This window comes from Cervus canadensis, chromosome 18, assembly GCF_019320065.1.
Source record: "Cervus canadensis isolate Bull #8, Minnesota chromosome 18, ASM1932006v1, whole genome shotgun sequence".
Lineage (NCBI taxonomy): Eukaryota > Metazoa > Chordata > Mammalia > Artiodactyla > Cervidae > Cervus > Cervus canadensis.
Window position 1 is genome coordinate 21,629,392 of NC_057403.1, and position 14,919 is coordinate 21,644,310.

Genomic DNA, 14,919 nt, shown 5'->3' on the forward strand with positions numbered 1-14,919 from the left:
TTCTCTGTCTAGGAGAGGAGGGGCTGGGGCCCGGGGCCTTTGGATCCTGGAGGAGGGGGGGGCGGGGGCGGGAGCAGAGGGTCCTGATCTCCGATCTCTATCTCCTAGGCGGTGGAAGTGCGCTGCGTCTCAGACGCCTAGGTCGGGGGAAAGCGCCCTCCTTCCTCTCTGCGGCCGCGTGATTTCGGCTTTCAAGCCGCAGGTTCGAAGGGGAAGAAGGAGGGGGTGCGAGGGGAGGAGCCGGGGACCTGCGACAGGGGCGGGGGGAGGAGCCGAGCTGGCGCCGCGGCCGGCGCGCGGGGCTGCGGCGGCGGCGGCAGGGGCAGCTCCGGGTGAGTCCGCTCCTCCCCTTCCCCGTGCCACAGCCCCCGCCCCAGCCCCATCCCGGGGGGCGGCCCGGGCGCGTGGGGGCGGGGGTAGGGGCAGAGGTGCGCGGATCTCCGACCCGGGAGTGGGAGTGCTGCAGCGTCTCCTGGCTGCCCCGGGGGAGGGGCACGTGGTCCCGGAATGTGGGGGGGTCCCGAAACACCTGGGTGCACCCCAACCGATCCCCCGGGCGTGGGGGTGGTTTACCCACTCCATGGCCCCTCCGGACTTAGGACTCCGTGGCTTCTCGAGGTCCCAGACATTATTCATCTCCCCTGCAGCGCCTTGGGACCCCGGCATCTCATAACCGCCCCCCCCCACCTCCAAAAAATTCCCATCCTATCTGCAGCCGGGAGAGGCACTAAGGACTCCAACTCCCATCAGTCCCTGCAGTGCCTGGTCTATGAAGCCGCAGCAATGCGAGCGCAAGGCCTGCCGGGAATTGTAGTCTTTAAGCTTAACAGGAGCTGGGGGCCCGAAGGTGGGAAGGGGGTGGCCGGACCTCCCGGGGGTCGCCTGAGGTCGAGCAGCTGGCCCGAGTAGGACAAGATGTGAGGCTCGGGCTAAGCTTTTTCTCACGGCCACGGCCCCCAGATCCGGCCCCCCCTCCCACCACCTGGTTCTTGGGGACAGTTCCGCAGCCCCTTATCCACCCTACAACCCCAATGGGCTACCGCCAGCCGCCGCCTCCGCTGCCATCCAGGACAAGGCAGGGATAAGCGCAGGTGAGTCTGACTATGCCCGTCTCAGAGTCCTGGCCTTCTGCGGCACCCCACGACACCTGTCCGTCTGTGAGCCCTGATCTGTCCATCCCTAATTTCCCCTGCACCCTCCTTCCAGTCTATCTCTGATGTCTAGCTCCAAACCATGTGTCGCTAATTCCCCTTCTCCCCACAGCCACCTATTTCTCCCTGTGTTTTATGAACGTCCCCCCCGCCAACCTTCCTTCTGCCCCCATGACTGTCTGCCCAGTCCTCCATCCGCTGTATCCTTTTGTCCATCTGTGATCTCTGGCCATTATTTTTCTGTCCTTTATTTCTGCACCCCATCCATTCTCCTGTCCACTATTTGTCTCTCAAAGATATTTCGGTCCACTCTCTTGCCTGGCACTTACCACTGCCCGCTCGGTCCATCCATCTCTCACACTCCTGTGAATTACACACCAGCTTATTCTTTATGGCTTGTCCATCCCAAGTTTCAATCCTTGACTTTCCCTCTGTCTGTCTGTTCATCTGCCCTTCTCTTCCAGGCCCCAGTTTGCCCTTCCCATTATCTCTGTCTCCCTTCCCCTTGTCTCTCCCTCTCTCAACTTGGTCCTTATCTCTGCATCCTTCACCTTCATCTCTCCACGCCAGCATCAGACAACCATCTCCTATCTCTCTGCCCCCATCCATCTCCTTCTCACTCCCCCTCTCCTCTCCTCTCCTCGTCTACACCTTCCTGTTCCCTGGACCTCCCAAGCCCTTTCCCACCCTGGGCCATTGCTCATGTTCTTCCCGCTGTTTTGAATGGTTTTCCGCACTCCAGCCCCACTGCCCACTGCTAATGGCTGGCTCCGTCTCGTCTTTCAGGTTTCAGAGAACTCCCCCGATGACCCACCTCCAGGTCCCTTTGTGACACATCCTTCTTTTAGGGCAGTTCTCACAGTCTGAGGGCTATGTGTCCATGTGAGTGTGTTTGTTGATTTGATTGTCCTTACGTCCTCTCATTGGACTGTGACACCAGGAGGCCGGGGACCGAGTGGGGCTTGTTCCCTGCTGGATCTGCAGCAGCCCACACAGTGCCTTGAGCGTAGTTGGTGCTCAGTGAATATCTGTTGAATGCACGAAGGAGAAATGGCGGTTCCATTGTCTCTCCATCCCTAAATTCTGTCCCTGCATCTGTGCAACCCTAATCTTTGTCTCCTTGTCTGTCCAACCCTTTATTTGCACATCCTGAATCTCTGCCCCTTGCCTGGCCTTCCCAGTCTCTTCCTCCTTGTCCATTTCCTCCCAGTTTCTTTTCCCTTGTTCATTGCCCCTCCCAATCTCCATCCCCGTGTCCCTCCACCTCCCAATCTCTGTCCCTTTGTCACTCCACTCCCAGTCACTGCCCCTTGCCTATCCTCTTTCATTCTCTTTCCACCCCTTATCCATCCCCTCTCTCTCCCCAATCCCATTCCCCATCTGTACCCTTGCCCGGCCCCTCCCAAGCACAGGACTCGCTGGCCACCATGTCAGGAGACTACGAGGATGACCTCTGCCGTCGGGCGCTCATCCTGGTCTCGGACCTCTGTGCACGGGTCCGAGATGCCGACACCAGTGACAGGTGCCAAGAGTTCAACGACCTGCGAATCAGCTGGGGGTGCTGACCTGCATCTGGCCCTCAGCCAGTCCTGAGAACTCTCAGGGCATCGAGCCTAAGAGGATTCAAGCAGATGGCAGCTGGGAAATTCAGGGGCCCAGGAGAGGCGGGGCGAGGAGAAAAGGGAGGCAGGGAACATTCCTGTCGGGGCGTACTCACTTTTTTTTTTTTCTGGGGGAAGTTCAGAAGGTGAGAGAAAAGATAGGAAATTGACTGCTGTCGCAGCAAGAGGGATGGAGGTTAGATCTAAAGAAGAACTTCCCGACTGTGAGGGACTGGGTGGGGGAAGAGGAGCCTGGAGCCAGGAGGGTGGAGAGACATCAAAGCCGGGCAGAGTGGATCACTTCCCTCTCTGGATGTCTGTCCTGCGGTGGGGGGGGGGGGCGGGAGCTGTTAGGGTGGGGAGGGCGGAGGGTACCCGAAGCATAGGCTTCAAGGATGGATGAAACAAGTTCACACGTGTGTCCCTCTGAGTCAGTCCGTGTCCTTAATGCTTTTAAAATAAAAGCACCCCTAAAGCCTCAGGAGTTGACAGTCGCCTAACTTTTGAGCTAGAACCACCCTGGAAATAGGGCGGTCCAGACCTAACTGCTGGGGACAGTTTGGGGTCTCAGCTCCGGACCCGCCCAGGCTTCCCAGGCAGGGGTGGGCTAGGGAGGGATGACTTGCTGGGCAAGGGAGCCTATATTTTCCTGTCTTCCCCCAACACCACCCAGAGACGCGCTGGCGGGTCATTTATTTGATCTTTCATACATTCATTGAAGGGATATTTACAGAGGGGCTGCACCGCCCCCCCCCCCGCCCCCTGAGGCTCCGCCCACATCCCAGGCACGTTCCCTCCTCTGGGCCTTTGCTCCTGTTGTTGCCTCTGCCTGAAGCGGGCCTCCTTAGGTCTGCGTGTCTGCCTCTGTGTCCATTCCAGCCTCTGTTCCAATGCCACCTCCGGGAGGGTGTCCCGGCCCTCCGCCCCCCATCCCACCCCTTACACTTCACTTCCTTCCCTTCAAACCCTCATCTGCTGGCCCGACCTTATCTGATGGATCACGACTGGTCCTGCTGATTGCCTATCTGCGCACTAGGAGGTGAGCTCCCCAGGCACGGGGGTCGTCTGTCCGGAAGCATCCTGGATGCCTGTAACCCTCCAGGCTTCCACAGAGCCTCTCCACACTCGCGGAAGCGAGGTGCGAGCGAGCGCCGCCTACCGCCGGGTTCCCTGCCGGCTCCGGGGCCGCAGGGGCAGAGGAACCTGCCTTTGTTTTGGGGGAGCTAGAGGTCCAGAGGGGAGACCCACAAAGGGCTGAGTGAGAGCGTGAGCTCAGGGTTGAAGGCCCTGGAGCGTCTCCGAGGGGCGCCGCCCCCCGGCCTGGAGGAGGTGATGGCAAAGCCGAAAGCTGCAGGACCATCGCGCGGCACCTGGGTGAGGACGGGCTCGTGCGGTGGAGGGACCCCCTGCGTACAAAGCCCGGGGGGCCAGAGAGGCGGATGGGAGCCGGGGATCTGCAGAGTCCAGCTCGGTTACAAAGACCTCCTGCCTCCACAGCGCGCTGAGAGGCGGGGGTGTGGATGCTGGGGTTTCCGGAGAGATTGGAGGCCGGTGATGAGCTGGGTCAAAGGTCCAGGGGGACAGGATGAGGCTGGGGCTGGGGGACCACAGGTATGGAGAGGAGGAGATGGAAAAGATACCGCCGGTCTGCAAGAGTGGCAGAAGCAGGCGATGAGGCTGGAGGAGAGGCCTGGGTCTTCTGATCCATCTGGGGGGGGCGGGGGTCAAATTCTCAGAGCCAGGGAAGTGGAGAGGGCGGGGAAAGAGGCTGGAGAGGGGAGGAGAATGGCGAGGTGGCTAGACACACCTCCCAACCGCAGTCTTTACTTGTAGGTGGCAGACCCGCCGTGCTTCGGGAGGTGCTGGCGGAGGGACCCTGGGCCTGGGTGCTCTCAGTCGCTGGCTGTGCAATCTTGGGCCGGCTCCTCCCCCTCTCTGGGCTCCCATTTCCTCCTCTAACACAGGATGTCAGTGACAGAGCAGCTCAGAGCTGGAGCAAGGCGGCCCAAGAGGGGGTCTGACCAGTGAGTGACAGGCAAGGGTGAACTGGGACGTGAAGTCCGGCTGGTGCGTGGGGAAAGAAGCGGACCCACTCCCGTCCCAGGCTGCTGCCAGTTTTCTGCTGGGAACCACACCTTGCACCTCTGTTTCCTCATCTGAGAAATGGGAATTGAAAACAGGTACCCTATGAAAGCTGAGTGCTAAAGAATTGATGCTTTTGAACTGTGGTGTTGGAGAGATTCTTGAGAGTCCCTTGGACTGCAAGGAGATCCAACCAGTCCATCCTAAAGGAAATCAGTCCTGAGTGTTCACTGGAAGGACTGATGTTGAAGCTGAAACTCCAATACTTTGGCCACCTGATTCGAAGAGCTGACTTATTTGAAAGACCCTGATGCTGGGACGGATTGGGGGCAGGAGGAGAGGGGGTGACAGAGGAAGAGATGGTTGGATGGCATCACCGACTCAAAGGACATGAGTTTGAGTAGACTCCAATGCAGGAGATGTAACAGACAGGGGTTCAGTCCCTCGCAGTGAGGGTGGGGAATACATCCTGGAGGAGGGCATAGCAGCCCACTCCAGTATTCTTGCCTGGAGAATCCCCATGGACAGAGGAGCCTGGTGGGCTACAGTCCATAGGATCTCACAGAGTTGGACACGACGGAATCGACTTAGCATGCACGCATGTACCATATGAGAAAGGGCTGGGAGGGCAGGGGATGAGGAAAGAGCAGCAGCTGTTTGCCAGCCGGTGTGGGACCAGTTCAGTATTTGAATGGGTCACTGTCCCCCAGCACCTTCTTTCTGCGCTGTTGGGTGTGGTCACCAGCACGTGTGGCTTCGAGCACTTGCCACGTGGTAAGTGCAACTGAGGAACTGAACTGTTGATTTACTTTAAATTTATCTAGAAAAAAAAATATTTTTTGCTGCATCCTGTGGCATGTGGGATCTTAGTTCTTCGACCAAGGATCAAACCCATACCCTTGCAGTGGAAGGGTGGAGTCCTAACCACTGGATCACCAAGGAAGTCCCACTTTACATTAATCTAAATGTCGATGGCCACACGTGGCTGCGGCTGTAGTGGTTCCTGTGTTGGGCGTTGTGGGAAGGCCATCCCCGTGTCTCCATCCCCGTGTCTCCATCCCCGTGTCTCCATCCCAGTGTCTCCCAGCTCAGGCTCAGTCTCACTTGGAACTGGTTCTGAGTCCCCAAAACTTGGGCTCCAGCTCAGACACCTTGCCCGACAGCCTCACAGCACTCTGGAAGGACTCTGGAGAAGATCAAAGCTGGAGAAACAAACTTGACTGAGAGCAGGGCACCCAAGCCAGGCTGGCTCTGCCTGTCATATGAGGCCTACTCCGTGCCAGGCTTGTGCTAGGGATCCTCGGGCCCACTTCACAGAAGGGCATACTGAGGTGCCGTGAGACTCCCAAGTTATCAATGTACCTGTGACCGCCTGGTCCCAGGTAGGAGCCCAGAGAGGGAAGGAAGCTGAACCTCCAGGCCCCCTATACTCTGCATGACTCTGGATGTTGGGGGTGGGGAGGAGCAAACACCACCGTTGAATTGAATCTACCCAGGAGAGAACTAGGACCTAGCCTGGTATTGGTAGCTTTCAAAGCAGTGGCCACTGCCAAGACTTTGCAGGGGTGCATGGGGGTGAGTTTGGAGGGAGGGCTCTGGTGTGAGCCAGCCTGTGTGTGACCTCCCTCCCCTTGCTCCCCTTGCTGTCTCCTGCAAGGGTGATGTTGCTATCTGTTTTCCATCTCAAGGTGTGCAGAACTACTACATTTTAAAAGAAAAGGGCAGAGGGGAGGGGGAGAGGTGATTCTACTAACAGTGACCAGAAGTTGAAAACTCCTTGAACAGGAGCACGTTCCTTAGACGTCTGTGCGTCCAGATCCACCGGGGACTTTGTGAAAGTGTAGGTTCTGATTCGGTGGGTCCAAGACGAAGTGGAGATCCCACACCTCCCAGGGATGCTGGTCCTGCAGCAAGTAGTCACGGGCCCCCTAAGCGTGCAGTCCACCCCCACATTCCATTTCCGGATGAGAAACGAACCCTCCGCCTGCCCTGTCTAAGGGTGTGCTGGGGGTGGGGGGCGGTACAGACCTGGGTTAGCACCTCGACTGTCACACTTACTAGACGTGGGACCTTGGAAAGGGGACATCGCCTCTCAGGGCCTCAGCTTGCTCATCTGTAAGATGAGAAAAATAGCTAATCAACTTCCTCGGATGACGGGGCGTCTGTGGCCCCATATCTGTGATGATATCTGTGATGGGCTGAGTGCAGTGCCCGACACATAGTAAGGTCTCAATAAAACTCTTCTGTAACCGTGACTATCCTTCTCCTCCTAGACAGCGTCACTCTGTCAGACTGGGAAGAACATGGGTGTCAGGGAGACCTGGGTCTACGCTTACTTGCTGCTTTCTTGCCATGTTCCCCTCCGGCCCCCCAGGTGGGGACTCAGGATGATCTGTCTAGTGCTGGGCACTTCAGTGGTAGTGACAACAATCATTATTGTTGTTGTTTAGTCGCTAAGTCGTGTCCGACCCCAGGGACTGCAGCACGCCAGGCTTCCCTGTCCTTCACCATCTCCAGGAGTTTGCTCAGACCCATGTCCATTGAATCGGTGATGCCATCCAATCATCTCATCCTCAGTCACCCCCTTCTCCTCCTGCCCTCAATCTTTCCAGCTTCAGGGTCTTTTCCAGCATTATTATTAGTAAATAATTAATAACCATTATTGTTTATTCTCACTGGGTCAGAAAAACAAATCTTTTTCTCACTGTGACTCCACCTCCTACCCCCCCCCCCATATGTATATCCAGCGTTTCTGAATGGATCAAAAATGTCCATTTATCACTGGGCCAGGGGGCCCACAGAATTGCCTGAGGGGCCTTTGTGCCCTGCCCAGGCCCAGCTGGACACCCCTACCTTGGCGAGGAAAGTCATCTGTGACAATGGGCCCCAGGGGATAGGATATCCCCTCTAGGGTTTGAAGGGCATGAACAAGATTGGGAGGCCAGGAGCCCGTGCGTTACCAGAACTCCAGTGTCTCCTTGGAGGTCTAACCTTCTGAACTGATTATTATTAACAATCTCATTATCATTATTATTAACAATCCTAATTGCCACTCAGGGGGCCTGGTGGGCCGGCATGTTGCCCTCTCTGGGTCTCAGTTTCCCCCTCTGGAAAGCAGTCTCAGCTGCGACAGGCAATCCACAGGGTGGCCAGTGCCTGGATTTGCGGTCCCAACCCTGCCACTTTTAGCTTGGTGATCTTGGGCATAGGACCTCATCTCTCCCGGCCTCAGTTCCCCCTTTTGTCAAACTAGTGACGATGATCGTGCCTCCCTCCCAGGACTCCCGAGAGGAGATAACAGGACGAATCCGCCTGGAATGACCCACACAGAGTCTGGCCCAGGGTAAGTTCTAATGAATGTCAGCTCTTATCACTATCTCCAGCCCTGTGTTTGAGGGTTCCAGACAAGCGGATGGCAGATCTCCACATTTACTGCCTGGGGTTGGCCCTCTGGGAGAGTTGGGGCTGCCGCTGTTTTCTGACCCTTGTCACACTGTTTGAACAAGAGCTCTGGGGCATAAGCTCAACACTTTGACAGCAGTGTGGGCTGAGGGGTTCAGGGGGCCCCAGCTGGAGACGGGAAGGGGGTGGCCTGGGTTGCTGCACCAGTCCCACCTTGCTCCCTCACTCCTCCCGATCTGGGTCACCCACAAGCTGCTCAAATCCCCCTTCGACACACACAGAGCAGGACCCAGCGTTCTCACTCTCTGCAGCTCTCTTGGGGACCCAGCTGTCCCCTGGGATGGACTCCCGCATGCCGAGCCCCTACCAGCCCACCTCTCAGGTGTCAGATGCAGCCTGTCCCCTCCACCTGCCATGACAACAGTTGCACGTAGGTTTCCAGGCAACAAGGGGGCGTTCTGCCACTCTGCTAACTCTCCCGCCACCCCCCTCTCTGGCAGAGCCACCCCACTCTCAGGGACTGGGAAGGGGAGGGAAAGGAGGTTCTCCTTAGCAAAGAGGAGGGGGCTTCTCAAATCAGAGATGAAGAGGCTTCCTACACCCTGCCAGAGAGGAAACGTGGTCACTCTCCTTTCATCCCGACAAGGGTGATGGCGGGGCAATGGATGGGGGTCTGAGCTCGGTCACGGCACCAAGGAGACCTCATGTCACCCTGACCCCAAGATGAGACCAAGTGAAGCCCTTCCTCTCCTGGAACCGAGCCCCGTGTCCTCTGAGACCTGCACTGGTAGCAGGTGAGCCAGTGTGTACCTGCCCTTCCTCCAACACACAGGGAGCCCACCCCTGCCTGTGGGCTACACCCTGACCCACGGGGGACACGGGTGGGGTTTGGGGCCCACCCTGGCTGTCAGCCAGCCAAGGACGGGTTGTAACATGGTGGCTTCATGCAGCGCTAGCTCTAGACACCTCGAGGGGCTGTGGCCATGGAGAACTTGTCTGCACTCTGCAGCCTGGTGGTCTTATGAGTCTTCCCTCCCTTGGTGTGGCAGGGAGGCAGGCCCTGGCTCCAAAGAGGTGCAGAGCTGGGGGCAAAACTGCCCCAAAGAATGATGGAGCAAGAGGGACAGGCAGAGAGAGCCCCAATTCCGGAAGAAAACCAAGGGAAGAAGTGTAGACAGTATGTGTGTGGGGTGGTGGTGGTAAGAGCCACTTGGAGGAAGAGAAGAGAAAATAGCAGAGGTGGAAAACTCAGCCGACTATAGCACTGGGTAGGGAGGACTGACAGATGAAGCAGGTTAGAACAGAGTACCTGAACACAGCCCATTGCTACCCAGAGGTGGGAGGTGGGGGAGAATTATTCAAAAGAAGCTGATAAGCTGGCTATTTTTTTTGAGATATAATTTAATATTATATTATATTAGCTTTAAGTGTATAGCACAATGGACTTCCCAGGTGGCTCAGCGGTAAAGAATCCACCTGATGAGCAGGAGACATGGGTTTGATCTCTTGGAGAAGGCAATGGTTACCCACCCCAGTATTTTTGCCTGGGAAATCCCATGGACAGAGGACCCTAGTGGTCTACAGTCCATGGTGTAGCAAGAGTTGAACACGATTTAGCGACTAACCAACCACAACACACAGCATAATAATTCATTATTTGCAAAATAATCACCACAATGTCTAGTTACAAATCACCACATATAGTTAAACACTTTTTTTCTCCTGATGGGAATGAGTTTTTTATGTGAAATCTCTAATTAAAAAAAAAAAAGTTGGCAACACATTAAACATTTTGAAAGTACTGGGGGAATTAAGACTCGTGGTCTTCAGGACACCAGTGTAACTGCTCAGGGTTGTGGGAGGGCAAGTGCATGGAATAAAACAAGAAGAGTGCAGGAGGCCTGGCTGAGAAGAAATGGAAATAGAGGCAAAGGCAGACAGAGAAGCCAGGAGCGAAGGCACTGGGCTGGGTCGGGGGAGATGAGGGGTCAGCCGAGGGGTGGGACGGGACATGAGGTGCAGAGATGGGAGACAGGAGGTCCAGGTGACACCTTGGGGCAGATGACCAGCCAGAGAGGCCAAGGAGGGTGAGAAGGAGAGGAAGGGTGCTATAGAGAGCAGGCCCACTGTCCAGACAGAGGAGACAGGTGAGCCAAGAGGGTAGGGAGGCGAGGCGCAGACACCGGAAGACGCGGAGAAGTCCGCGCTTCCGCTTCCGCTTCCGCCAGGAGACCTGCCTCTCTCCACCGGCCTCGGTTCCTGTGTGTGCGTGCACGCACTGGACCCTGCCTCCATTTTCCAGAGATGCGCCAACGGCCCTCTAATACCTGATGTCTTAATTCCGCCGAGCTCCCTGACTCGGTGCACCCGGGCACTCTCCTAACTTCTGGGTGGGTTGGAGGGCGATTGCTTGGGTCCCTTCAGCGCGCACACACACACACACACACAGACACACCTGGCCCCTCGAGCTGGGCTCTGAGACTAGACCAGCATCACATGGGGTTGCACCTTCACAGCTCTGAGGCCACCGCCTCCGCGTCTCTACATTTGTGTCTCTGCGAGTGTGAGGTCCCAGGGCTACCACGTGTGAGGGCCTCTCTCTGGCCACGTCTCTCCCTCCGGTCTCTGTGTATCCCGGTCTTTCTCCCTGGCTCTGGGCACCAAAGCCGAGTGTTTAACTGGGTCTGTCTGATTCCACATCTGAGACTCTGGCTGCGAGTGAATGACTCTGTGTGCATGCGCGTGCACACACGCCCATGTGCACCTCTGCTTACACATGCCTCTGTCTGTCTCCCACTCCCCCTCTTACCCTCCACTGATGGCTGACTCTGTCTAGCAGGCTGGACCCTTTGCCTTGGTCGCCCCCTGCACCTCTCTGGTGTTGGGGTGCCCCGGGCTCCTTGTCAGCTGTGCCCTGGGTCTGTCCCTGCGCTCCCAGAGTCTGTGGCTCCCTGTGTCTCTGCCTCGCTGCGCCCTGGCTCTGTGTGTGAGGATGGTGTGTGTTCCCTTCTCTCCCCGAGAGAAATTAAGTAACTCTGTGTATGTTTGGCCCCGTGGCGATGCGCCCTAATTGTGTGTGTGTCTGGGAGTCGGGTCCCCATGTCCCACTCTGGCTGTGCCTCTCTCTGTCCCTCTGTCTCCCTCCCTTCCCTGCCTCCGCTGAATCCCTCCCGCTCTGCTCTCTGTCGTTCTTTCCTGAGTGTGCTTTCGAACTCTCCGGGGCTAGGATCAGAGGAGACCCCAGGGAAGAAGGACGGTGGGGAGGGGAAAAGGAGGTGCAGGTTAGGAGCAGTAAGGAGACAGGAAGAGGGAAGGAGGCCGATCCTGGCCCAGGTCGGGAGTGGGAGGCGGGGAGTTTTTTAAGCGGGGAGAGGATGCTGCCCGCGGCCTGGACCAGGAGCGAGCGACGAAGGCTACTCCCAGCTGCCGCCGGAGCCCGAGTTCCTGTCTGGCGGCTGCGCGGCCGGGACTCGGGATGTGAGGCGCATAGCAATGGGGCGCTGCGGAGGCTCGACTGCAGCTCCCAGCTGGGGAGGGGGTGGGGAGGGGGCCGAGGGGCGGCCCTGAGGCTCTCTGCCCCCTCCCCCTTCCCAGCTGGGCTCTCCCCAGGGGATTTCCTCACCCAGAGAAAGTCTCTTCCAGAAAGCCCGGTCTGAGGCTGCGGGGAGCGGGGCGGGGAAAAGGGCCCGGGGCTCCGGAGGAGGTGGGGGTGGGGAAGGAGGGGGAAGACGTGAGTGCCCAGAGACCGGTTAGGGTTGGGCGGGCGAGGGAGCATCCTGGGCCTCAGGACCCCGAGTCCTGCAGAGAGAGTGGCTGGACCCCTGGCCTGAGAAAAGGAGGAGCCTGCCGAAGTGGGGGCTTGAAAACGTGGGCGGAACCCTGGACAGAGGAACCCTGGACAGAGCCTGGGTCTCGGGCTCCCAGGGACTGAAGGGGAGTTGGGAAAACCCGAGGGTTGGAGAAGGAGAGGTTCCAGAGAGGAGGCCCCTAGGACCGGGGAACGGGGGCTGGGGGAGCCCTTTAAGTGAAGAGGCGAGGATGGAGGCCCTGAGTGAAGAAAGGTCACAGAAGGGGGTCCCGGACAGAGCAAGATGGAGTGAAAGAGTCTGGGAGGGCTAGAGAGGTGCTCCAGACCCCTGCCCAGGTGAGGGCCCTAAACAGGGGAAGTGGTAAGGGGTCCTGAGGGGAACATGGTAGGGGCTGGGGGCTAGAGGAGAAAGATGCTAAAGTTGGGGTCTCCTGGAGAGGGCATCAAGGGGGGATATGGGGGAGAGAGTGAGAGATGGGGGTAGGGAGTGGGGGGGGGGAGAGATGAGTGGATCCTGAGGGGAACATGAGGAGCAGTTAGAAGGTCCTAGAAGAGCAAGTATGAGGGAGGGAAGGCCTGGGAGGGCAGCAAATGGGGGAGGGGAGGTCCCCAAGCGGAGAAGGCTAAGGATGGTGGGGCGCAGGTAGTGGTCCCAGAGAGACACGTGCCTGGGGATGCAAGGCCCCACGAAGCAGAATGGGGTCAAGGAAGGGGGTCTTGGGAAGAGGGAGAGACCGGGGTTCGGTGGCCCCTCAGTCGGGGTTGGGGGACCCCAGAGAGAGAAGGGCTGCAGGTTGGGGAGGGGGGTGTCTCATTCCCCAGTCACCCCTCCGTTTTTTCCCATTCTCACTTCCCAAACTCCCCGGTTCTCCCCGGTTGCCACGGCAACCGCTCCTGCCAGGCGCGGTCACCAAGGAAACCCCGTGCCCGCCTCTCCCCCCCTCCCCATCACTGGAGTGCCCCCCCCACCCCAAGCAGCAGTGGTGTGGAAGGTGGGAGGGGCAATGGGGGGGGGAGAACTCGGACTCCCGACCCAGAGAGGGGGCCCAAACCTACATCCAGCGAGCCCCCCCTCCCCGCAAGCCTCCATCCTCAGCCCCACAGCTGGATACGCAGCGACTGCCAGACGTGCTTCCCCCCCATCCCTCAGCGGCGGCGACCCCCCAACACAGAACTAAGAACCTCCACCCGACCGCCTCTCCCACCGGCTTCTGCTCTCCAGCAGGCCCCGCCCACTGTCCTCTGCCGCCCCCCCATCCCGGAGGAGGCCTAAGACCACGGTCCCCTAATTAGAGAATGCCCCCCCACCCCCCCACCCCGCGGTTCCTTCTCCCGCCCCCGCCCGGGCCCTTCGGCGGCTACTCACAGCGAGGAAAGGGGCTCCTTCCGGGGGGCAGCATGCCCGGCCCACGGGGGGAGGAACCCCCAATGAGGCAACGGGATCCGGGGTGCGAGGCCCGCTGCGGGGAGGCGCGGGGGGGCGGGGCTGCGGCCGGGCCCGGGGCTGTCGCGTTCTGCGCCCCCCTCCCCGGCTCTTGGATGGGGAGGGGGCTTCCGCAGAGGCAGCGGTGGGGTTCGGCGGGGGGTGGGGGGCCGCTCTGCCTCCTCGCCCGCCCGCCCGCCCGCCGCCCGGCCCGGCGCCCTGGTCCGCCGGCCCGCCTTCCTTCTTGCCTTCCTTTCTTCCCTTCTTTCTTTCCTCGCTTCCTTCCTTCCAGCCTTCCTGCCTGCCTTCCTCCCTCCCTCCTCGGGCCGCCGGCGCCACTCTCCCCCCACCCCACCCCCCCCAGGCCCCGGCCCCGGCCCCGGCCCCCGCCTCGGACGGTGCGGCAGCGACCGGGAGCAGCCGAGAGCGGCAGAGACGGGAGCGGAATACTGATGATGGAGGGGGAGCGGGAGGGAGGGGAGGGAGGGCGCCGGGAGGGGGGAGGCTGCCCGGGAAGGAGCGGAGGGGGGAGAGGAGGGAGGAGAGGAAGAAGGGGGGGGAGGAAGGGAGGGAGGAAACGGGAGGGGGGGGAGGACCAGGGGGAGGGGGAGGGCCGTGGGGGGAGGGGAGGGGTGAAGCGGAGGGGGAGACAGAGACGGGGAAGAGACAGAGGGACCGGGGGACGAGCCAGGAAGGATGGAGGGAAGGGGAGAGGGAGGCGAGCTTGTCCTGCCCGGGATGGGAGGCTGGGAGAGGAGAAACTCCTAGCGCACCTTTGGTAAATATTTGCAGGGGCGAATGCGGGAGGGCACGCGGGGGGGGGGGGGCGGGCAGGCAGGCCTGAGCGAAGGGGTGGAGAGGAAGCGGAGCTGGGGAGAAGCGAAGCGGCAGGCAGAGGACAGGACAGGGACCGCGAGGGGAGCGATGGTCAGGGGCCTGGAGGAGCCCCGGGAGCGGGCAAGTGGGGGAGGGAGGAGGGAGGGGAGAGGTGGGACAGGGCGGGAGGAAAGGTCAGGGAGCTTTGGGGGGGATGTAGGGACAGGGAGGGAGCCCTGGGGAAACCAAGCGGACGGAGGTGAGAGGACGGACACGAGGGAGGGGTCGGGGGAGAGGGGAGTCCAGGGCAGCGGAGAAAGGAGCTTGGCAGCTACAGCCGTGAAGGCAGGCTGGGGGAGGGAGGGCAGGGGCCTGGGCAGGACCTAAACCCCCGCGGGGTGCCCGCCTCTTCACCTCTTCCCCACTCGGCACCTCGAGAGAGGATCCTCATACCCACTTTCCGGATGAGGACGCTGGGCTCTCCAGGGGACCAGGGCGGCCGCATCTCAGTGCGGAGTCCGGGCTCTGCACGGGCTGTCTTGGAGGAGCAAAGAGGAGGTCGGGCCCTGGCAAGGAGCCCCTGGCCCAGATCTGTCGGGTGGCAGGGCAGAGGATGCGCCCACACCCACCTGACCC

At 59.7% G+C, this 14,919-nt stretch overlaps 1 protein-coding gene and 1 long non-coding RNA gene across 2 annotated transcripts in view; one reads left to right on the forward strand and one right to left on the reverse strand.

The window, feature by feature from the left end:
- LRRC4B (leucine rich repeat containing 4B) overlaps positions 1–13,919 on the reverse strand; it is a 78,105-nt gene extending 64,186 nt beyond the window's left edge. The window contains exon 1 of the mRNA XM_043436430.1: positions 13,411–13,919. The gene's annotated coding sequence lies outside the window, so the exon portion shown is untranslated. The remainder of the gene's footprint in view (positions 1–13,410) is intronic.
- On the forward strand, positions 274–2,697 carry LOC122420878. Its single transcript, XR_006263396.1, has 3 exons — positions 274–332; positions 961–1,091; positions 1,938–2,697. It is a non-coding gene; the product is annotated as an uncharacterized LOC122420878 (long non-coding RNA).
- Positions 13,920–14,919: the final 1,000 nt, after the last annotated feature.